This window comes from Camelus ferus, chromosome 1 (assembly GCF_009834535.1).
Source record: "Camelus ferus isolate YT-003-E chromosome 1, BCGSAC_Cfer_1.0, whole genome shotgun sequence".
Classification (NCBI taxonomy): Eukaryota; Metazoa; Chordata; class Mammalia; order Artiodactyla; family Camelidae; genus Camelus; species Camelus ferus.
Window position 1 is genome coordinate 26774932 of NC_045696.1, and position 26386 is coordinate 26801317.

The following is a 26386-nucleotide window of genomic DNA, read 5'->3' on the forward strand; positions in this document are numbered from 1 at the left end:
GCCTCCTTTTCTCAAGGATTATAAATTACCTGAAGTAAAAGGTACTTATATTCACCATGTAAGCAACAGATGAAGGCACAGAAATTGCTGAATGAAGTTGACTTGTCTTAGAATGCTACAATCTTTGCCCAAAGGGTAAAGACATTATGTGGTTGTCTCTACTCTTGAATAAATATGAAAATAAAAATACATTTCTTAAAAGGTTTTTAAAACTCCAATGATACACATATATCTCTTGAGGACCAATAGGGTAAGATTAAGTGTTTACCAAACCTGTGTGGAAATGAAGGTGAAATGGAAAGTAGAGTTGGTTCCCAGGTTAAGAAACTGCCCTCCCTCAAACCCAAAAAATGGCCTAATTCCCACCAGAACATTTTCTACAGCTCTGGAATTGTTTCAGTTCAGTCAGTAATGAACAGAAGTAGAGAACCCCAGAAATATTTTAAACAATTTACATTGAAAAAAACTCAAAGCTTGAAGTGATTTCTTTATATTTTAAAATATGTACAACTGCTTCCTTTATCCATTTTACTTTATATATGCTGATATAGCCTTCAAAAAACTTTTGCAACCATGAGAAAAGTCTCAGTTCTATTACTCATGATTTTTTTTTTTATCTTGGCTTCAATTGCATAAGGCTGGAGGTTTAAAACAGTGTTCTTAAATAAAGATGCAAATCTTAAATCTAAGTGTTTATCATTTCCCCTTCTTGCTTCTTTAGAAAATAAATGTGATGTTCATTCCATCGAGAACTTAGCAGGTGTTCTAAGAAGCCATTTAAAAATAAATTCAATATGCAGCTGTAATCGTTTTGAAGACTGTTAAATGTCAGGTCAGGCAGAAATGTGATTACAGTAGTCCCCTCTTATCCACAGAGGATACTTTCCAGGACCCCCAGTAGATGCCTGAAGCCACACAGAAACCTATACATATATTACATTTTTTTCCTATACATACATACCTGTGATAAAGTTTAATTTATAAATTAGACACACAGTACAAGATTAAAAATAATAACTAATAATGAAATGGGACACTTATAATAATATACTATAATAAAAGTTATGTGAATGTGGTCCTGTCTCAAAGTATCTTTTTGTACTGTACTTACCTTTCTTGTGATAATGCGAGATGATAAAATGCCTATGTGACAAGATGAAATGAGGTGAATAATGTAGGTATTGTGGCCTAACATTAGTGTACTATTGATCTTCTGATGGTTATGTTAGAAAGAGGACCATTTGCTTGGTTTATCCTGAGTCACTGAGCCAGGACAATGTCAATGGTTGGGTATCAGGAGCAGAGCAGACCAAGTTGATGACCAAGGATCCATGTTAATGGGGGTGGAACAGAACAGAACAGCAGGAGATTTCATCACACTACTCAGAATAGCTCAAATTTAAAACTCATGAATTTTTTATTTCTGGAATTTTTCACTTAATATTTTGGACTGTGGTTGACAGTGAGTAACTGAAACCGCAGAATGCAACACCATGGATAAGGAATACTACTGTATTTCTGGGTAAATACAGCATTTATCAGGAGCAGTCTCAAGATGAGTTTGATAGATGAGTAAAAACCTATCTAATATCTGGAGAGAACTCAAATTAGAAAAGATACATCTACCCCAATGTTCATAGCAGCACTATATACAAGAGTCAACACATGGCAACAACCTAAATGTCCATTGACAGAGGACTGCATAAAGAAGTTGTGGTATGTTTATATAATGGAATACTACTCAGCCATAAAAAAGAATAGAATAATGCCATTTGTAGCAACATGGATGGCCCTGGAGAATGTTATTCTGAGTGAAGTCAGTCAGAAAGAGAAAGAAAAATACCATATGATGTCACTCAAATGTGGAATCTAAGAAAAAAGAAGACACTAATGAATTCATCTACAAAATATAAACAGACTCACAGACATAGTAAACAATCTTACCAGGGGAAAAGAGGTAGAAAGGGATAAATTTGTGAGTTCGAGATTTGCAAATATTAACTACCATATCTAAAAATAGATAAAAAATAAATTTCTTCTGTATAGCACAGGGAACTATATCCAGTATCTTGTAATAATCTTTAATGAAAAAGAAAATGAAAACAAATATATGTATTACTGTGACATTGTGCTGTACTGACACATTGTAACTGAGTATACGTCAATTAAAAAAAAAACTATCTAAAAGAACTGATGTAAAATCATATTGGCACTTCATTTGTCAACCAGAGTAATGAAATGGTCCCTGCTGCTGAAATCAGTGATAAATACTACTACAATCATCTTAAAGATTTGGTGGAAAACTCCTCTGAAGAACACGGACATCCTATCTGTTCTCTAAAGTTCTTCAGCATTTTGATCCATGTTTATCCCTTTTCTGAAAGGTCTTACAAGTTTACAGGAATCTAGACATCTCAAGGTTTTAATGAAAAGTTGTCACCACCTATTCCTGGCTCAAGTATTTTCTCTTGGGATTTTACAGGTTTTCTGACACAATGAAGTGTAAGCTATACATCTTCACTGAGCACAGGACCCCTTATAGCCCCATAGAGTCCAGCAACAGGACCTATGGTCTGCAACAGATAGGAAACCTTTCCCTTGTCTTGCTCAAGTTGTCTTTTCAATGATTATTCTCAAAAAAATAAATACAATTCATAAGCTACAGGTTTTATTTGGTACATTTTGATAATTTTTTAAAACCATTTGTTTTTCTGGATACTATCTTGTGTGTCCACTTAATTTTACTCTGCTTATTAAAAACAAACAAACAAACAAACAAACAAAACCCTTCTTGCAAAAGGCCACAGAGAATTCAAGGGCTTATAATTCCCATAAGGTTGAGACTCACATGCCATTTCCATTCAGGAGACTCCTCAACTCACAGAGGCTGCGGTCACTCTTCCTTCCCTTTCTCTTCTCCCCTCCCTCCACCTGCTGTGTTTGAGAGCTGAAGCCACAGGCTCTCAAGTCCATGGGCATGCACAAATAGTTCTTACTGAAGCGCTGACAGCTTTAAACTGAGATAACTTTCTTAATGGATTATTATGCGTTGACCTTTTATTCTTAAAGCTGCATATACAAATTTTAGAGATCTGTCTCTATGCTCAAGACCCCTAAGTAGAAATGTTTTGGCCCTGAAGCATATGAAATATTTTTTATGTAAGCAAAAGGGAATGACATTAAAGATCAGAAGCTTCCTTGATAGTAAAAAAAGAAGCGGAGTAGAAAGAATATGCCAGAGTTCAGAGAAGGAAGAGAACACCAGGAGAAGGTGGAGTGTGGGTGAGAGTGGAAAGGATAGGCTCACTCTAGAGGCCACTGGGGGAAGTGCTGTTGCATTTTGAATATATTACCGTCTAAGTTATTTGTTGAGACCCCAGAAGAAGACACTTTCCTCAGAAGAAGAAGCTGGTAGTTAGTGTAAACTAGCAAAAAAATCAAAAGAGTAGTTAACCTACCATCAACAGTCTAATAGAGACTGGATGCTGCAGGATTTGGTAGCTAAATATACCAGTATTTAGAAGTGTTGGCTTGGCAGGGGAGGGGTGTAGCTCAAGTGGTAGAGTGCATGCTTAGCACTCATGAGGTCCTGGGTTCAATCCCCAGTACCTCCTCTAGAGTAAATAAATAAATAGACCTGATTACCTCCTCCCACAAAAAGAATAAATAAATACTAAAAAGTGTTGGCTATTATTTGTAGACTTGAGTAAGTCAGAGCAGCGAAGAGACGAACTGCTCTTTAGAATATTCAACTAGAACCAGAAGAGAAAATGAAGTGATTACTCTCAGACTAAACAGGGTCAGATCAAAAAACTAATCACATTCTCCTGAGTAGGGGTGGAAAGCAATGGATAGTTTTGATACCTGATCGGAAACAGATGTTAGTGAATTCTGTGTGGAGAAGGAAAATCCCAGACAACTAGGTGTTTGGCTTGAGCTGCTGTGTGGATGCTACAACCATTTGCAGGTACAGCGATAAGGTGGTAAAATCAGGAGCTCCATTCTGAATAGTCTGAATATGAAATGTCAAATACGTATTTATTGGAGGTGTCAAGTAACGTGACATATCTAGCACTAAGGAGAGGTAAGGGTGACAGAGGCTTAAGGGCCATCAACAAATAGAAAGACTTAAAATAATGGGAATGAATGAGAACACAGGGAAAGAGTTTAAAGAGAAGAGACACTGGCCCTTCAGCACTTAAAGACAGGATATGAAAGAAAGAGCCACTAAAGAAGGGGTGGGTAGGCATGAAGTGATGGCAGCAGAAAGGGGCGACTGTGATGACAGAAAAGCAAAATACCATATGATATCACTCAGATGTGTACTCTAAGAAAGAAAAAAAAAAAAAAGAAAGAAAAGGACACTATGAACTCATTTATGAAACAGAAACAGACTCGCAGAGTAAACAATCTTACAGTTACCAGGGAAAGGGATAAATCTGGGAGTTTGATATTTACAAATGTTAGCCACTATATATAAATATAGATTTAAAAAAAGTTTCTTCTGTATAGCACAGGGAACTATATTCAATATCTTGTAATAACCTTTAATGAAACAGAATATGAAAACGAATATATATACATATATGCATGACTGGGACATTCTGCTGTACACCAGAAATTACACATTGTAACTGACTGTACTTCAATAAAATTTTTTTAACATTTTTTATTGATTTATAATCATTTTACAATGTTGTGTCAAATTCCAGTGTTCAGCACAATTTTTCAGTCATTCACGGACATATACACACTCATTGTCACATTTTTTTCTCTATGAGTTATCATAACATTTTGTGTATATTTCCCTGTGCTATACAGTGTAATCTTGTTTATCTATTCTACAATTTTGAAATCCCAGTCTATCCCTTCCCACCCTCCACCCCCCTGGTAACCACAAGTCTGTATTCTCTGTCTGTGAGTATATTTCTAAATTTTTTTAAAGTAAATAATAGGGAGTTATTCTTGGTTTTGTTTTTGTTTTTTCCCAGGAGGGAACTGTCAATTGTATTAGTCACTGCTGAGAGATTGATTATGATGAAGACAAGACAGGAAGATCATTGCTGAACCTGGACACAGCAGTGCAGTTTCAGGGAGGGGAACCAGAGTTGAAGGATATGAAAAATAAGTGATCGGTTATAAAGTGGGTCAAGAAGGGTCAAAAAATCTCATTTAAGGAATTTTACTGTGGGGGTTGTAAAACAATGCAGCAGTAATCACAGGTGATGTGGAGTAAAGGAATATTATTTTAAATAAAGGGATGTTAAAGCACAGTAGCATAGATGTAATACAAATATGACAATTATCCTCATATCTTTGAGTTTTTTAAAGAGTAAGATACAGCATCACATAGTGTGAATTCAGCTGTAGCTGACTGAAGAAAGGTGGTTACCTCCTCCAAGTTGGGCCTGTCGGATTGTCACTCCTAAAAGTCGGAAGCAGGACACGGAAATACCCACGTGTGAACCTCAGTGAGGCCTGAGGGACTTCCTAGCCTTACACTACAGTGCTGGTGCTCTTCCTCCTAATGACTTTTTTGTTTAAAGGAATTTGAGTGGATTTCTCTGTAACAATGAAAGGTCACTAGGAACACTGAGTTAAACTTTCCTGAAATTCTCTAAATCTACAGTAAACTCTTTTACATTGTGAATCTTCAGTGGAAAACAATGTTTTCCAATATTTCTGACCCTATAATAATTTCTTGAAGAACATTCCAAGGGACTAATGATCATATGAAAACAGTCTGCAATATTACCCTTAGCTTATGCTTGCAACTTAAATTACTGCGAGGTTCATCTTCATATTTGGTTTCTGGGTTTGCTTCATTCTTGTTTTACTTCTGCACTCATTTCTTTACCTTCTACTAAAATTCCACATGTCAAACCTGTATTTTTCTTGCTAATTTTATCCCTGACTCCCTCTGAAACTTTGGGAGACTCCAAAAATCACTCTTGTTACAGAAACGACAGGCCAGCCAAGAAACAAGCACCACTCGGAGGGTTGGAGTACTCAGGTGTATTACGCCGGCGGGCTCAGAGGGGCTTCTGCTCTGAAGCTCTGAGCACCTCCAAGACGTGCGCATGAGGTTTTATAGGGTAAAGTACAAGCTTGGGGTATTTGGCCAATAGGCATGGAACAGCTTTAGCAGCATCATTATCACAAAAGTGGAGGCGGAGAGGCAGCAAACCAACATTCCAAAGCCAGATATAGCTCTTTGAAAATCTAGCTGGCTAGCAAAAAAAAAAAAACATGAACAGGGAATCAGCAAACCAACACTAATTAACTTAGATTTACGAGTTAGTCCAGCAGAACTCAGATCAGTATTCCGATACTTAGATTTGTGAGTTACCTTGTTAGCCCAGCCTAGCCTCTCCTTCACATTCCTAGACTTGTGAGTTATCTTGTTAGACCAGCCCGGCTTTTCCTTCACAAGTCAAAGTCTTTTGAGATGAGAATTCCATTGTCTCTCACAGTCCCTCTTATTTATGTTCTGAAATGTATCTCCTCAAAATACTTATATCAATTTTTGAATATCTAAATACTAACAATATTTATATTTTCTTTAATAAAAGAGATAACAGAAAATACACTAACTTTCTAAATCAATAGTACTATATTCAATTTTCTTGAAGCAAAGTCAGCACATCTCCTCTTACAGAACCTCAAAATGCTCTATTTTCATAGCTTCCAGAAGCTTGGAATGCTCAGAAATACAGTACATACCAAACTCATGTTTCTTTTAACTATGAGGTGGTGTTTGCCTTTGTACTGCATAGTGACATGCTTCCATTTTAATGATGTTTGAATTTAGCATAACAATTGAGTTCGCTTTCAAATCTGCTACATTGAAATTCCACCTGCTTATCCACATCTCTTACTAAAAATTAAAATCTTAATGATCACAGTGAGGGGAAAACAATTAAGAAGTTCCTAAAATGTACTTTTCGATATGTGTATTTATATCAAACACGTGTTGCAATGACACATGTTTTGCATTTCAAACCAGAAACCCTGGCTTATATATACTTCCATGCATTTACAGCCTTAATCAAGACAGAAACCATTTGCTTTTCAACAGAGCAATTAAGGCACAGAACAATTAAGGTTTTGCTAAATGGCCTCCTATACTTTATTACAGTTTACCTTGTGTTCTTGTGAGGAGGAGCTATTATTTCTGCTCCAGGCTCTTGATCTCCCCAGGGAGTGGAAATGAGCATCTGTCGTGGAATGGAGCTGCGAGTGAAGTGCCGGGGAATGAGAATGTTGAGAGAAGGAAGATGGAAAACCAACTTTGGGAAAAGCAGGGAAGCTTTCAGGCAGGAAGTTCTCCTCCACCATCAGCTATAGCTGTTATGCAAGGTGTCCAGAGCTCACTCTGTTGATTAGAAGTTAGTACCTTCAGTCTCTACAGAAAAGTAGTGAGCAAGGCATGGCAAGCCTACAGAATTTAAGAGCTTGAGATGGGAAATGGAGAGGGGAGAAGAGAGACAGCAAAGAGGAGAAAAGGGAAGAAGGAAAAATAAATGACAGAGAATCATGAGATTTCATAGTTGAGTCTCACCATGGACAACTAGGAAAGATGGTCACCTAATCATAATCTTAATGGTTACCTGACAACAATCTTAATGGAGTTTTGAGATTTTCCATGGCTAATCTGACTGCACTATTGCCAGACTGGTTAACTGCCTAGCCTAGACTGAATCATTTTAGAAGTATCGTACATCAGTGGTCCATCTAGGTTTATGTTAAGGTGATGATTTAGTTATTTTGGGAATAATAGGAGATATTTTCCCTTGTTTAACAGAACTATAATTAAGTATTAAGAGGAATAAGCATCTATTTTATAATTATATATACAAATGCACATGCACACAGGTCCACGTATACACACACACACACAGGCACAGGAGGGTGTCTGAAAGAGCAGTGCCACGTGCCTGCAAAACGCTTTCCCCTTCAAAAACCAGTCAGCTATGTTAATATTGACAAATATTCTGACACTTGGATTTTCATTCACGCAATTCTTACACAAAGTCTTTGAAGTTCATATTTGCTCTCTTCTTATCTAAAACAGACTGTTTTGACAAAAGCTATGCCTGCTCTCCTTCATTAAGATCCAATTCCGTGAGAAAAAAAGGCTGACTTTGATTTATATGAAACAATTTTGAAAGTATTTTAAGGTTTCCAAACTAAAATAGTTTCTTAATTTTTAAAATTATGCTTTATAGAGAAAATAAAGGATTAAAATCAAAAGATAAGACTGACTTTGATCTTCAAAGCCAAGCCACATGCTTGTTACAGGAGGCTTGCAGGAAAATACATGGACCTTCTCAGATCCGCATGGCACGTAACTAGTTAGCCCGTAACAGCCTTGTGGACGGGGGCTTATAACGCACACCAGGCTTTTGGACAAATTGATTGATTGGAGTTAACATGCGTGGCTTATGTGTTGAGGGTTCACACAGATGAATAAACTGATATTAGAAAATATGGTAAAAATCTGAAAATTGAAACTGGAAGAGAGAAACTTGTTTTTACCACAAGCGTTTATACTATTTGATAAACACACACACACACACACACAGTCTCATACACATGCACACACAATAACATCACAGTATGTCCAACCCGTTTTGCTCTTCAAATTTGAGATTCACCTAACATTTCCCAGTAGGTCTGTTCATCTAATTTATTTCCTCATTGACATAGCCAAGACCCATTTCTTCAACATTCAAATACTCAGTGTAAGCAGTCTGAGCAAAATGGGAAAATGTTTTTGACTCTTGTAATTAGGAAAGTCAGGAATGAGCCTAGCATAACAAAAAATCTGCAACTATTGATTTGATAAATAGCAGGAGTATCTCTCTCACATTCTCACACCTTTGATTTTCCCTGCACGTAGCTGTAGCCTCTCCTGCTGTTGGTGGGGCAGATGGCAACTTCTGGAGGCTGACTATCTGTACTTCATTCCCACCCTCCCCTACATCCCTGGTCAGTGTTTTGACTGGCCCACCGGCCTCATGTGCCTATTTCTGGACCAACCACTGTGCCCATGAGCAGGAGGTCCTCTGAGCCATGGCAGGAGCCGAGATAGGTGCCTCTTCACATAGTCAGAGCATCTCACCTACAGAAAGGCAGGAAGTGAAGGTGATAAAGAGGGCAGGCATTCATTCATGACCACAGCCATCACTTCTCCTTTTATGATACCCTATGGCTCTCCGGTGTTTACAATATCCATGTGATCAATTCAGAACAAATTATTACTGAATAGTAGCTATGAATCACCACAACTATCACCATCTCTCTCTCTCAAACATACACACAAAATCACTGTTATTTCTTATTTCAGGAGAATTGTGCAAAAGTGTTTTTCACATTATCTCATGTGACTCTGCTCAAAATATTTTGAAATAGACTATTTCTGTTTTACATATGAGAAGGCTGAAATTGTAGGTGAACAGCTCAAACAATCTAACCAAAAAGTATAAAATATGTTCAGTTTTGAAGTGTGTGTAGATCAGTCAAAGACTTCAAATGCAATAGTAGGAGAAATGGTGATTGTACAGCATAGATTTTAGGTGTCCAAGGGACTTAACAAATAGTAGCAATGTTGATGGCATGTAAGATCGTACAGAAAAATCAGCAACAATTAAAATGCAGTCATCAGTACGTGGAAGATTAGGTTCAATCGAATTTGATCAAATCTGAGATAATACTGACTTACTAAGACACAGTCTTCTATTTTTCTTACTTAAACAAAATCTGGGGGAGAGGGCACAGTCCACTGTTAGAACAGTGAGTTGACAATGATCAGAGATCCATCACAGGGTTTTGCTTCATGTTCTAACATGACTATTCAAGAGGCAGCTGTAACATTCCAGAAAGACTTAGAGGGCACGAGAGAGGTGTGCCCCGCTCCCCTTTAAAAATACTTCCCAGATGTTGCACAGTGCACTTTGGCTAGCACATTATCGCATCACCACACCTAGCTACAAGGGAGCCTCGTAAACAGAGTCTTATTCCATTCGGTCATGTGTGCTGCTGCTAAAAATCTGAGAGTCTCTAACAGAAGAGAAGGAAAGTGGCTATTGGAGCAGGAGACCAGGAGTCTCTGCCAAGAACTCTTACAGTTTCCTCTGCAATATGTCACTGATATCACTCTTGGAGTTCAACCATTATTGCCCTGGCCATGTTCCTTCATACAGTCAAAGGGCAACATTCTTACCTATTATACTGAACATAAGAGCTTTTTTGTGATTTACTAGAGTTACACTGTGCTTCTTATTTCTGAATATAAGCAGATCCTGTCCTCTCTATTCGCTTTGTTAAGACCCACTAAACTCTACAAACTGTCTCTTTCTCTTAAGTCTTACTGTAATGTTATGTTCAACTATAGTAAAAATGACTTTACACTATACTAGAATGTATTTTTAAATGAGTGCAAGAATATTTCTTGTCCTGTGTTTTCATGCCATTCCTATATCAAGAGATAAAGTCTATTTTCCTTCCCCTTGAAACTGGGAAAATCTTTTTGACTGTTTTGATACACAACAGAACACAACAATAGAAGACAACAGAAATAATGTTGTATGTCTTCTGAAACTAGGTCACAAATGGTCAAAGAGCTTCCACCCGACTCCTCCTCTTTGGGACTGCTTTTACCTTGGGATTTGACAGCCATGCTGTAAGGAATTCAAGCAGCCACATGGAAAGAAAACATGTTACGTGTCTGGCCACAGCCTCAGGTGCTTGAATTGTCCCAGCTAACTGTGAACATGAACTATTAGAGCAGTAAGGAGTGAGCCTCCTGGTGGTCACCAGCTGTTCTTCGGGCTACCGCAGCTGATACACAGGGAAGCAGAGCAAAGCTGTCCCCACTGGGTCCTGCCCAAAGTGCACATCAGTGAGCAAAATATATGTGGTCATCGTTTCAAGCCACTAAGTTTTTGGGTGGTTAGTTATTCAACACTAGATAACTGGAACATATGTGTTGATAAAAATGTATCAGCATACTTGTAGAAGTACACCAGTAAGAACTAATGCATTAACAGGTTTGAAGAGCTATATCATCCAGCCATCTCATTTTAAAGATGAGACCACCCAGGGTAAGCTCATTCAAGAGCATTGCTTAACACCATACAATCATTGAACATCATGTACCCAAAAATCACTCCTGGGAAATCTAATTCCTTTTTACGCATAGTTTTTTTTCATTCTCTCATCATATCTGAAATATAATTTTAAGTTTTGCCATAACAGATTTATGCTACAGTATATGAACAGGTATGAGCCACAGTTCAGTGATTCTCAACCCTGACTCTATGATACACCACTTGTGTTTCCTCTGGAGTCATGGGATCCTTTGCACCACTGCAGCCTATGGAGTGAGAATCTCCATTTGGGTGCACACATCTATGAACATATATACCAATTCTATATGTAATTCAAATGAGCAGACGATGTTGAGACTTCTTTTGCATCGTGTTCTCTGGAGGGATGTTCCTTTATAACAGAAAATCACAGGTGAAAAATATTTCATACATTCAATTCTGAAATCTGTCCTCAGACCCCATGGCTTTTGTGTATATAAAACAAAATGGAATATCAAAGATCATATTTGACAAAAAATAAAAACAGCAAAGCGTATTAGATAAACATGAAAAGATGAGAGCTGTTCTATCATATGGTCCCATTCCATATCATATTTTTCAAAGAGTCTTTATACATTAGTCCTTAACTGACTCAGTTCAGTTCAATACACTAGCCAGGAGCTATGTTTGGCAGTGGGATTTCAAAAATGAAAAAGACCTGCCAGGTTAATGAAGAAGGTTTTCAGGAAGTTGGCAATTTCAGATTTATGTGATGAAGCCATAATACTATTTATAGGCTGCCAGGGGATCACAGAACAAAGGCTCTTATTCCAACTGAGAAGCACTTGAAAGAATTCAGAGAGGAGAAATACCCAAAATGACTCTTAAAGGATCAATCATAAATGTTATCTGGACAAAGAAATTTGAGCATGTTATTCAGGAGGAGAATGGTACAGTACAGGGTCAGCAAACGAGGGCCCAGGGACTGTATCTGGCCAACGACCTAGTCTTGTAAATCAAGTTTTATTTGAACATAGTCATGCCCAATTGTTATAGCAGAGTTTAGTTGTCTTAACACGCTGTATGCCCCACAGAACCAAAGATGTTTAGTATCCGGCTCTTCACAGAAAAAGTTTTCTGACCTCTGGTATAGAGAAGAAGGTAATATCGGAAGAAACACTATATATTCAAGGAATTACAAAAGTTCAATATAACAAAATATAAAACGTAAAGCAGAGAAAGAGTTTTGAGCCTGGAATCCTAAATAGGACACATGAAGATTGTTTATGTTAGGTTAAGGTGCTTGTGTTTTATTCTTTCTGTCGTGGAGAACAGGCTAGAGTTTGAAGGAGCAGAGTGATGTGGTCAGATTTTAGCAAGACTGCTCTGGCTGCATTGCGGGGATGTTTTAGAAATGCGAGATAGCAGATGAAAGACCAGTGAAGAAGCGAGACATTGTGAGGACCTGAAGCAGGGCAAAGGAAAGGGACAAACAGGAGGGGCCCTACAGAAGCTCTTTAGTAGGCGTAATTAGCAAGATTTGCTGAAACTTATCTATCTTCATTCTGAAATGTGTCTGCAAATTTTTGACACTCCTCCCTTCCGAAGGGGGAACCTAATTACCCTTTCCTTGAATGTAGACCAAACATAGGGACTCCTTTCTAACCAACAGAATGTGACAGAAGTGATGGTATATGGCTTCCCAGACCATGTCATAAAGGGCATAGCTCCCACCTGTTCATCTTTGCCCTACAGGAAGCCAGCCACCATACCCTAATACTTAAGCAGCCCTACGATAGTTGCATGGGAAGAAGAACTGAGGCCTCCCAGAAACAGCCAGCACCGATTTGCCAGCAACGTGAGTGAGCTACCTGGGAACCACTGAAGCCTTCAGTTGACTTCAGGCCTGGCCAACATCGTAACTACAACCTCCTGAAAGATCCTTAACCAGAATCCTTCAGACAGAATGCTTTCATATTCCTCACTCAAAGAAACTGTGAGAGAAATAAATGTTTATTGCTACTTTCAGCCACTGATTGTGGGGATCATTATTACATAATAATGGATAATTAATATATCATCATTGCGTGGAATGAGAAATGCAAGAGGATGAAAAAAAATGGGGGGAAAAGTGCTATGTGCTACATTAACCATGCCAATTTTGAAAGTCCTTAGGAAGAGCCATGTTGAGTAGAACTTCCATGTTCTCCCCTATTCAGATGCCTGCAAGAGGTCGGAGATTCAACCAGCATTCCTGCAGTAACTATATGTTCTAACAGACAATTTCCAAACTCGCTTCAATTCCATTTTCATTTTAGTGAGATATCTTCATTCATAGCAAGCTGTTTGCCCTTACTCTTTGCTGCTATGCCCACTGGTGTATAACATCTCATGGGTCAGCAAATAACTGTTTTAAAAATGAAACATTTCAAAAAGAAAAGACCTTGCAAAAATAAGACTTCCAGCCTCCTGGCTTATTATTCAAACTCGGTGGTAGAGAAACAAGCTCTCAACCAGTAACTACTGTACCTGGAAGCTAGAAACAGTTGCCACTGAGAGTCAGACTATAGACACTAGACACTATCAGTGAGTCATAAGAATGCAAACTCCAGGATTTGATAATATTTTCCTTAGATACTCTAAACGTATTCAAAGGTGACATCCTCAAGCTGGAATCTGCTTGGATGTGTGCAATAGACAAAGCCAGTGAGGTTGGTGAAGTGTCCAAATGTACACATACTAAAGACAGGAAATGCCCTATGCTGTTGTATTCCTAGGCTCAGCTTCTAACTTCTAGCATAAATATGTTCCTTGGGCCATACTTGAATGTCAGCAGAATTGCTCTCTGCCACAGCCGAGCGCACTGGAAAAACATACATAGTTAAATATTTATGTATCAACAAGGAACATCTACAGAAACTAGACTCACTCTAGTTCATAGGAGATTAAATTTGGAAATCATGAGCAAGAGAAACAGGTACAGTATCTCAAATACCATCATGGCCTCAAGAAAATATAAACGTTAAATACTAATTTTGAAAATAGTAAACACTTATAGTCCTTAAAACTTGGACACATGTAGCTCTTTGTGTTTAAATGTTTAACAAACATTTAAGAAGTCACCACTATTCGGGAGGGTATACATAGCTCAGTGGTAGAATGTGTGCTTAGCATGCATAAGGTCCTGGGTTCAATCTCGAGGACCTCCATCAAAATAAACAAATAAATATACCTAATTACCTCTCCCTCCCCCCAAAATACACTCAATTAATTAAAAAAAAAAAAGTAACCACTATTGATGAAGTTTCAGGGTGGGCACTGAAGGCATGAGGTTGATAACCCCAACGATTTCCCAGGAGTTGTTGGTGATCTCAACAAATTAAAACATGTTACCTTTTCCTATTATTTAAGGGGACTAAATATTTCATGTTCACAAAATTAAATACACACACACACATACACACAATTTCAAAGAAAAACTGAGTCATTCCTCTCTGTGTCAGACATGATGAGTTCTGTTGTACCCTTATACCCACAGACTGTTCTGCCAAGTTTAGAGCAATAACCATATGCCACCTCACATGTTTTAAAACTTTGCTTGCATTCTCTTCCTGCACCAGTATAATTTTTCCTTTTTCAGTCTGATTTTCTCTTCCTCGAAGAAGATCATTCTAAGAATATCATTACTGAATTATTGAAAGATCTTTTCATCTTGTATAAAAGATTAAGCCTATTCTGTGGCTTTCAAGGGTGTGGCTGGTGAGCAGGAGTTCACTTACTTAGTAGACCCAAAAGTTAGTGTGTCCTTTAGATACTGAGTACAGAATGGAAATTAATTTCTCACCATAGTGGGCGATAGATGTGGTCAGCAAGGGGAACGTGAGCCTGACTTTAATTGGTCGTCGTCAAAAAAAGAACATAGAAATCTTACTATCCAAAATTAGATGATGCTTAGAGCCTATTTTATCCTAAGAACTGCCATTGAATTAGAACAGGACCATTCCATCTGACTTTAATTTTCCTGGTAAAACAACAGAAAAATATTCCTGAGGTCCTTGTGAAGCTTTGAAGGATGTACCCCAAGCAGCTAAGTAGGGGGCTCACCAGCTTGTCCAGAAGGGGTGGAATTGACAGCTCCCTAATCTGTTCAGACAGAACTCCTATGAGAGTAAATCATAAAAAGGACGCAGCATATACTCAAGGGGGCATGTCTCTGTTACAACCCACTCCCTTCTCCTGACATCCAACAATACACACATAGCACTGCATAGAATTTTGACTGGATTGTAAAATGGCTTACAGTCCAAATCCACAGATAGCAAATAGCAGAGGCAATCATCCCTAATAGCCTTCAGACATGCCAAATGGGAAGTTCTTTCACAGAGACCTACATGAGAATGATTAAAGAAAAAAAATTTGCATTCTGACAGAATTGTTTTTATCATTGTATATCCAATTTCCTCTAAAAGACTCTCTTGAGGTACTTTTTGAAGACTAGAGGAAAATGAACAAAGGGTTCTTGTGGTTTATTAGAGAAAAACATATTTAAAAGATCTCAAAAGCAAGAGGGAGTTTTCACATTTGAAGTATAATAGGGATTGAAAAACAAAACCTCTGTGATATTCACAGATTGTCCAAGGATTTGTATCTGTTTTAATCCCAGGACAAGGCAAATTTTAAGATTCACAATCAAGAGTTTCTTGGGTATTATAAATCATAAAGTTTATTATTATTCCTATTTTGTCTTTGCTACCCATATTTGCATCATAACTATGCACCTTACAAAGATACCTATTTTCAGAAAAACAGACGCTGGTGGAACTGGTTATTTTTAAAAGTACTTCATGTTCTGGAGAGGTGCTATGACTTGCTCTCAATTCACGTGAAGAAAGAACACGTGTGTGGAAAAGTGTTTGCTCTCTGTTCTGAAATAAGTTGTTAGACGCTACATGTTGTAACTCCTGACAGGGACAAAGCGCTGAAGGAAACTTGCAAGGACTTAGGTCATAACTCAAATAGGGATCCTTGCGTTATGCTCTGAGACTGTAAGGTTACAGTAGGCTCACATGAGCAATCCTATCTGTTGTCACAAATCAATGAATAATGCTTTTGTTAATTGTTTGTTGAGTCTTACTTTTGGTTGCACCCGGAACTTCAGCTTTGGAATGATTCTGAGACAGAAAACAGCACCACACCCTCCTTAGGTCATAACTACTTTCAAACCAGATCTCTGGAGCATTATTTATATATAAGTAGACATTACTTATTAGCCTCATTAGCAATGAAGTAATCATATATGTCATCCAAAGTTAAACATGATATGCTTTTGGCTTTTTGTCAGTTTGAGATGAGTTGAGAAATCTTGGCATTTATCTAAAATGTTTTGCATGCTATAAGATATTGTATTTTTCTTTGTACTACACTCCCTTATGTCCACAGGCACAATAAATGGACTCTTCTGGAACAGAATATATGAAAATAGAAGAGGAGTAGACTAAGGGATTATCAAAGAGGATTGCATAAAATGGGTTAGGTGGATTGATGCCCACCTTAACATTTAATTTTGTTTCAGGAAGTCTTAAGTGGGTACGAACTGGTCAGCATATTTAAGTCTAGAAGAGGAAAGCCTACTATGACATGACCAGATAAGCAAAATGGTAAGAGCTGGTTATCAAAAGAGGTAAAGACAAAGAAGTAGCAAGACTGGATGGAAGATGTATCTCTAGCAACACTGTACTGGGAAGAGTTGCCTTGCTCCAATTATTCAATGATATTTGTCAAATACCAGCCATTTGCAAAGCACTGTACTAGGTACTAATGCCTTAAACTTCAGGTTATAAGGAGGGGGAAAGAAAGCCATTATTAAACACTTGTTTATACCCATCATTTAACTTGACAGCAACCATACAAGGTGAATACTGACATTCTCTTTCGCCATAGGTTCAGAGAAATTAGATAGTTTGCTGTAGATCAGACCCCTACATAAAACAATCCATTTGGGACTTGTGATTTGAATAAGTTCTCCAAATATCCACACAATTTATCAACGAAGCAAATGCACAAATATTATATAAAAGAACCAACCTTTGTATCCAAAATTTAATAGCACCTTGTTTTTTTCAGCCACAGATGGATTTGTGCATCGAATGATGCAAAGATAAAAATATTATGTAATATTGAGTATGTTCACTGTTTTGTATTTCCATTTTTATGGTAAATGTGAAATTCATGGTAGGAACAACAGATCATATATGCAAATTCATAAATGTGTTCATTGATTCCACAAAGGAATTCACTATCTAACTTAAGCCCCATTGTGTTTGAAGCTTTATCCACCCACTACTAGGATGTTCGGAAAATTTCAGAGATAGCTAAGTTATCTTGGCCATAGAATGAACTTTCTCAAGACTTTCCCTGGGATTGATGTTAAACCGTTCAGCTTTGAGTAAGGAAGTAAGAAGATTTATGCAAATAGTACTGAGTCAGGTAGAAGAGGGACATCTGCCTCTAAATCATGAAATCGTTCTGTTCCATGGGTCTAAAGCTGGCCTGTGCTCTGGATGTAACTTGTCTCATTTAACATTTGGTCACATGCCAATCCCTGTTGGCAACTGGCTGAGGGTGAACCAGTTCCTGGTAGGGACTGTCACAACTCGGACTGCCTTCCCATGTCATTCTGGACAATGGGAAACTCAGGGGGATTGCCTTTGGCCATCTTGTGTCTAGATATGCCACAACACCTGCCTTCATTTGTTCAGGCTGCTGTAAGAAAATACCATAAACTGGATGTCTTCTAAACAGAAATTTGTTTCTCACAGTTCTGTAGGCTGGAAGTCCAACATCAGGGTGACTGCATGGTGAGAGCCCTCTTCCAGTTGCAAACCACTGACTTGTCATTAAGCCCTCACATGGTAGAAAGAACTAGGGAGCTTGGCCTGTCACTCAACTCCCAAAGACCCCACGTCCTCAATATCATCATCTTGAGGGTGAGATTTTAACATATAAATTTGGAGGAGATACAGACACTCAGACCATAGCAACACCCATCCTGTTCTGTAGCTAAAACACCAGGACAACATGTGGGACTTTGCTCAGAAGCTTGATATCTACTTCGTCTCCATCTAGGAAATGGGACATAGATTCTCCTAAGTTTCTGGTCCCCCAATTTAAGGAAGATACTATGTACCTTTATATTCCCCTTCAGACTTAACCTGTGGGTAAAGGTGGCTGTAGGGGAGGGGAGGTAGGATGTCTTCTTCTCTGTATAGAATATTCTGCTTCTCCCCTTCCCCAAACAGAAGCTATTTTGTATCCTATGGGGAAGGAGGGAGACATACTGGCCATCGCTGACCCAGGTCCTTTGAGCTTAAAGGGTAGAATCTGCCACCTCTGATCTCTTGTCTATTCTGACAACTCCATCCCTAGGCTCACAGCAATGGTGCCTCTAAAAACAAAATCAAAGAGGCAAAAGTCATAGGGTCAAAGGGATTGTTTGAGAGAAAAATAAATACCTGGAATCAAATTATACTTCTACCATAGTTTGTCTCTAGAAACTAAATGATTATACTCAATCAGTAAGGCAGATATTAATGAATTTTAAACACAATTTTAAACTGGGGTTACTTTATCCAGGCACCTGGATAGAAAAAGAAATATTCGGTCAGTCACCCAGATGTTTCCAGATATTTAGTACTGTATATACAATAAAAATGCCTGCATCTGTTTCCATTCTGGGGGCTATTTGAGGGACTGTGTATACCAATTATACAGAATAGGTTATTTTAAATTTTGAAACCAGTGTAGAAATTAACAGTATTCTTAAAGAAATCAGTAGGAAAAAATAACAACTGTGAGAAATTTTTAAAAAATAGAGAGAGAAACTTATTTTTCTCTTCTGCAATTCATTCTACCTGAGGGAATGGCTAGCTGCATTTTTAACTTGGCTGTGATATTTGATTTAATATGTTAATTTTATAAAGACAAATTAGATGCTGGAGCTTCTCCTATGAATTGAAACTACTTCTGCATGTTTAAGTTCTTGTGATTATTTTAGGTGTAAGAATCAGAAAATGTCCAAAAATACACAAATTTTCTATTCACTTGTTTCATTTTTATTAAATTGGATTCTCCAAAAATGCCTGATACTACATCAGCCTCAAATAGGTCACATATCAGAGAAAGTCAATAATGCCTTGATGATCTAATCGTTTACATCCTAAAATTTCTGCAAACTTCTTGTGTAGTAAATATTTTGACAAACACACATATTTTTGGTTTTATGAAAACTGCAATCTTCTTAGGGGGCAGAGTATTTTTCAAGGCAAAAAGTGGTTTATGTCATAATCAATTACTCAGCTACAGCTTTAAAATGGTTATTTATAAATTGCTTAACAGGGTTGCCTTGTTTAATGGTTATTTTCATTATTTATTAGGTTAATGTTGTAAACACAGTATTGATCCAAAGGGCAATGCTTTTCATAAAATATGTCTACCCATAAAATGGAGCAATAAAAGTTGAAATATAAAAACTCCTAGATTTCATAATCCCTTTAGAAACATGTGTAAACTTGGGTATTTCTGAGTTATAGACATGAAGGACAACTTAAATATTAGAGGCACATATTGTCAAATAGTCATCATTAGGGGCAATTATCCTATTGAACATGTTTTAATTCTGCACTTCAGCAAAATACTTTCGTTTAGAACATTCTGTTTAATTAAATATTTTTATTTATGCAAAGGATATATTGAATTACAACATTTGAAATTACTTTGCCCCACACTCTTAACTGTGTGAATGCTGAGACTCAGAGACTGAAAATCTTGCCTAAAGCATCATAATGTGTAATTAATTTAAGATTTTCCCCCTCTATACACATCCTGTTATTCCTAACCACACACAATTTGATGAAATTTTTAACTTTTTTTAAATTTTAATGGTAAGTTATTACAATATTTCTCTTCCTTCAAGTAGTTTCATTCTAACATAATTTGTTTACAAATCACTGTAAAAGTATTATAATAAATACATATGCATTTATCTGGTCTCTGAGGGATTCCAAATCCTTATAAAATTTGAATCATATTGAAAATGTCTCTTGCATAGACTTTGTTCTTTCTTTTCCCACTGTTAACTTAGTGCCAATCCTCTTAATTTCATGTCTACATACTGCAGTGGTCACCTAACTGGTCTCTCTCTCCAATCAATACTGCACACTACTGCTAGAGTTATGGCCATTTCCCTGCTGTAAAACATTCACTTCTTAGTGCTTGGAATAAATGACCAATTACTTAGCCTACATATAAAGTTCCCCATCAGAGGACCGCAACCTGTATTTCAACCTCCTCCCTCTACCTCCCCGCTCACATGCAGCTATCTATTTGCAATTCCTCATGTTTGCCTGGTATGTTCCTCCAATTCTATCAGTCTTGCATCAAGATTTCTCTTTCATCTCAAATGATCTAACAGGTTCAGAATTCAGACTTCTTCTCACCTTCCTACAAACCAGTCACAGATATCACTGTTCAGCATTCGTCTTCTCTCCTGTACTGTCACAAGGTTCTTTAAACGTCAGTCATCGCACACATGACAAGTCTTCTACTAAGTCTGTTCATGTACAGCTGTCTCCTTTCCTAGAATAATGACACGCAGAGGCAAGAGAAAAATTCTACTTTGTTTCTGTTAGTCTATAGTGTCTTCAACAATAAGCATATGTCAATTAAATTGGTTTTGTCAGGCAGTTAGATAGGAATGGGCACCAGGCAAGGGGAGTGGACGGGGGTGGGGTAACAATCAAGAAGACAGTGGTACACCTGTGCTCAAAATAAGCGGCTTCAAAGAATTTTACTTTCTTTAAATGACTACCAACAACAACAAAAATGGCTAGAACGAGACACTGCGAATGTGCAGTAGAGAGAAGGACCCAATCTAACAAAACTCAGTGCTCGTTATAATGTAATGAGCACTGAGGTTTAGCACCCCCATCACGATGGGGTTTTCATCATAGGTAAGAACATGTGCAAAGGAGACGGGCATAACAAAGCACTCAAGGGGTGTGAGCCATCAAATAATCACGAAAACGCCCCTAAGCCAGAATATAAGACAGAAAAAACAAAGGAGGGTGGGACCATTATGCTTTCTTAGGTCAGCCTGCCTTCAGTTCTTGAAGATCAACTTTGCTAACTTTTGCTTTACTAATAAAACCCTTTGTTTACCCAATGCTCTCATCTCCTGTCTAAATTCTTATCTTTTGGGTAAGACAAAAACCAATACTTCTCCCCTCCTTGGGGTAACAGTTTGACTGAAAACTTGGGTGACTTTTAAATAAGTTACATTATGTATATTTTTGCCTCCTTAAAATGCTACAATGTATAATTAATTTTTTTAGATGATTCAGGGAAAAATTCACTGACATCATTGTATTCACTGTACATTGTATAAATGTAATGGGAACCACTAAGGCATGTCAAGTTCTGTGTCTCTAGAGTAACTGGCTACAATCTGCAGAAATTTGATTCAGAAAGTTCTGTATCCTCTGACTCTTTCCGCCAGCAGCCTTATTTTAATCAATTGCTTGCAGGTAAGCCTGAAGGTGTCTCTCTCTCCTACAGAATAAACATCAAGGTCTTTGTAGCAGCAGTTTGTTTATGAGAATTACTGCCCTTTCTGGCTGATGGATGTTCCTGAAATGCTGTATATATTGGCGCCAGAGAATTAAATGTTTTCTCCATGAGAAATAAAAAACAACTTGTTAAAGTACAGGCAAGAAAAGTTGAAAGTTGGCTTTTGATAGTCCCATTTCTCACTGGGATGGATGCTCTTATTTTCAGAGTGCAGTGGAGACTGGACCAAGGGCTAGTGTTCCCAGGAGTGAGAGATAATTATATCGCAGCACAACCCATTCCCTCACGCCCCTTTATGTGCACAGAAATCGAGTGGAACTTCTTTCTGGTGGTCGACACCCTCAGCCCAGTAGCCTCACTGTTACTGAAACAGATATTATTTCACTGCTGTTCGTTGGTTGAAAGGTTATGGGGCATTAGGTCACCGGAGCCCTCAAGGGAGGTAAAACAGAGCCAGGGTGAAAACGCAATGCCAGCTGAGGGAATGGTGATTTGATTTCCTATGGGAATTTCCAACTTCGTTCCATGCCTCTGCATCCTGCCCTCCCCAAAGTTATAACTTCTGGATTCAATAATAGCCACTGTTCATTTCTTTTTGGCTTTCCCTGTACTGTTCCAAGAAGCTCGGTGTTTCCAAGCGGATGTCTCTTTCTCCTAAGAAAGTTACGAGATGTACTGATTTCATCTGAGCTGAGTAGGGCAACAGTATTTTTGCTTTAGGCTTTTGGGTTTTCCTACACAATTTGTATTTAAGACCTCTTTTCAGAATTTTCCTCATGAACAAAACTTATTCCGGGATTTTTTGGGAGCCTGTGAAGCATATGCACAGAGGGAAAGAGGGGAGCCCGTTTTTTCTCCTCCTACATTTCCTGCTGGCGCTCAGCTCGGGCTTGGCTGCCAGAAGGAAATGTTTTTCAGAGCAGTTTGTATATGGTCACTGCTTTGAGGTCAGCTACTGCCTCTCTGCTGCTTTGAAGAAATGCTTTCTGTGTAAATGATTACAAGCCCAGAATTCTAGAATTTTGTTCTGGTTCTGCTTTTATTGGCAGCACATAGAGAACTTAAATAAGTCACTAATAGTCAAGTTTCAGTTTCCTTCTTTGTCAAGTGGAGATGATCTCTGGCCCCAGGACATTAATGTAAAAATCAACTGAGACTGGGAAAGAAAAACATGGAAATCTCTAACACCCCAAATATAATAATGAGATAATTTATGTGACCGTACTTTGTAAACTCTAAAGGGACATATAAGAGTAATTGTGCTTTTTGATGAAAACTGCTCCCTGAGAGTCCCAAGGACACAGGCTAACCATCAAGGCCAGAAAGAGCAATGCTGCACGTTTAACTGCTACCTCTCCGTCCTTGCTCTGCTACACTCCCGTCCTGCCTGCCCTTCCAGAAGGCTTCCTCCTTGTCATGGCTCAGCCAGTTTTGTGTCTGCAGCCATAAAAATCAAGCCTCTGATACCTTACACGCCAATACTTCGATTCAGGAAATGCAGGACCATTCCTGGAAGCGCATGCTAAATATTTTTACTGCCCTCATTCTCTGGGACTCAGAAGCCCTCATGTCATTTGGAGGGATGTGTTTCAGAAAGAAAGTGGTTACTGAAAGCTCACATGGCACATAGGTAAGTGAGGGGAAGAAAAACATCACCTTCCTATAGCTCCCTGGTTGGAGTACCCATTCTTTTTTTTTTTTTTTCCTTTTTTCTTTTGGAAAATTACATTGTGAAAAAATCTGTGAAGGCTTGATGTTCATCTTGCCCTTTCTGTCTAAAAAAGCTTCGTGGGTATGGGGAGCCTGATACTGTCCTGGCAAATTTTCACCTGAAGTGATATGGCTGACTCCCTGCCATGGAGCAGTGCTAAGGCAATGCCAACAGATCAAACAAATAAAAACTTTGTCATAGGGAAGAACAAATGAGACTCCATATTAGATCTGTTCCTTTAGCCCTAACCCTGGGCTCCGTTTCCTGTGCTTAGTCACGCTGGTTCTGCACCTTCTGTAAGAGAATGTTGCCTATGGCCTGAAATACACAGAATGCCCATCCTCAAGGGTCTGATCTTAAGGTATAACACTTAAGGGTATGACCCTTAAGGTATAACATTTTTCCATTCATATAGAGATAAGAAGTTGCAGAACAGAGGATACCATTTGTCTTGTTGGAGGTTTACTGGAACATCGTGATGGCTGCAAGAACAAAGGATTCCCACACCAAGAAGTTTGCAACAACCAACCACACCTTCTTTCCTTTTAGTATAAAAGGAGCCTGAATTCTGACTTGAGGAAGATGGCTCTCCAGGACATTAGTCTGCTGGCCTTCTGAATAAAGTTGTTATTCCTTGCCCCAACACCTCATCTCATGATGTATTGGCCTGGCATGTGACCAGCACAATGAATTTGGACTCAGTAACACTTTGAGGTGGATACTGTCTCATCTGTTTCCCAATTTTACATCAAAATTGTTGTTTATACCAGGCAAGTCCCAAGAACATGCATCTGATTTTCTTCTGTTGTATTTTGTTTTAATATACCTTATTTTTAAAGAGCAGTTTTAGGTTCACAGGAAAACTGAGCAGAAGATAAAGAGATTTCCCAGCTATCCACTGCCTCCACACATTGCCAGTCCCTCCTTTATCAACATCCTCCACCAGAAAGGTACATTTGTCACAACTGATGGGTTTACACTGACATTTCATTATCACCTAAATTCCATAGTTCACATTGGGGCTCACTCTTGGTGTTGTACATTCTATGGGTTTTGACAAATGTATAATGATACATACCTACCATTAGAGTATCACACAGCATAGTTTCACTGCCCTAAAAATATCTGTGCTCGGCCCACTCATCCCTTCCTCCCTCCTAACCCATGGAAACCACTGATCTTTTTACTGTCTCTATAGTTTTTTTTTCCTTTTCCAGAATATAGTTTCTTTTCCAGTTATATAGTTGGAATCATGCAGCATGTAGCCTTTTCAGACTGGATTCTTACTTAGTAATATGTACTTAAGATTTTATCTTGTCTTTTCATGGCTTGATAAATCATTTCTTATCAGTGCTGAATAATATTTCATTGTCTGGATGAAGCACAGTTTATTTAACCATTCACCTACTAAAGAACATCTTGGTTGCTTCTAAATTTTGGAAATTGTGAAATTATACTTATGCCATTTTGTTAATTGCTTTCTGGTTGTTTTTGTAGTCCTTCTTTGTTTCTCTGCTCTTCTCTTGCTCTCTTCCCTTGTGATTTAATGACTATCTTTAGTGTAATGTTTGGATTCCTCTCAATTTTTTTCAGTATCTATTATAGGTTTTGGACTGTGGTTACTATAGGGTTTATATATAGAGTGACTGCTATATTTTAAATTGATAATCTCTTAAGCTAGAACACATTCTAACAGCTACATTTTTACTCCCTCAACACATTTTATGTTTTTAACATCATATTAAACATCTCTTTATTTTGTGTATCCCTTATTGTAGATACAGATGATTTTACTATGTTTGTCTTTCTCCCCGCTACTAGTTCTGCAAATGCTTGATTTAATACCTTTACTATATGTTTATATTTACCTGACATACCTTTAGCAAGATTGACAATTAAAGAAAAGGACTCAAATAAATAAAATAAGAAATGAAAGAAGAGACGTTACAACTGACACCACAGAAATACAAAGGATCATAAGAGACTATCATAGACAATTACACACCAATAAATTGAACAACTTAGAAGAAATGGATAAATTCCTAGAAATATATAACCTACAAAGGCTGAATCATAAAAAAATTTAAAAATCTGAACAAATTATTAATAAGTAAATTGAATCAATAATCAAAAAACTCTCAACAAACGAAAGTCCAAAACTAGATGATTTCACTGATGAATTCTACCAAACTTTTAGACAAAGAATTGACACCAAGTCTTCTCAAACTTTTCCAAAAATAACAGAAGAGGAGCAAACAACTTCAAATTCATTTCACCAGGTCAGCATTATCCAGATACTAAAACCAGACAAGGAAACCACAAGAAAAAAATTACAGGTCAATATTCATGATGAACATAGATGCAGATATCTTCAACAAATTATTAAAAAAATTGACTTAATATAAAACGAATCACTTACCATAATCAAGTAGGATTTATTCCAGAGATGCAAGAATTGTTCAGCATCTATAAAAATAAACAGTCATATTCACAAAATGAACACATACGAATGGCCAATAGGCACATGAAAAAATGTTAATTATTGCTAATTATCAGAGAAATGCTAATCAAAACTAAAATGAGGTTATCACCTCACATCAGTCAAAATGGCCATCATTCAAAAGTCCACAAACAATCAACGCTGGAGAGGGCATGGAGAAAAGGGAACCCTCCTACACTGCTGGTGGGAATGCAGTTTGGTGCAGCCATTGTGGAAAACAGTATGGGGACTCCTCAAAAGACTGAAAATAGACTTACCATATGATCCAGCAATCCCACCCCTGGGCATAAATCCAGAGGGAACCTTAATTCAAAAAGATACCTGCACCCCAATGTTCATAGCAGCACTATTTACAATAGTCAAGACATGGAAACAACCTAAATGCCCATCAACAGATGACTGGATAAAGAAGTTATGGTATATTTATACAATGGAATATTACTCAGTCATAAAAAATAATAA

At 37.8% G+C, this 26386-nt stretch overlaps 1 long non-coding RNA gene across 1 annotated transcript in view; it reads right to left on the minus strand.

Moving 5' to 3' along the window:
- Positions 1 to 25890, minus strand: part of LOC106729483 — a 299753-nt gene extending 273863 nt beyond the window's left edge. Inside the window, exon 1 of the long non-coding RNA XR_004323425.1 lies at positions 25844 to 25890. This is a non-coding gene — a long non-coding RNA (uncharacterized LOC106729483). The remainder of the gene's footprint in view (positions 1 to 25843) is intronic.
- Between the last annotated feature and the right edge of the window lie 496 nt (positions 25891 to 26386).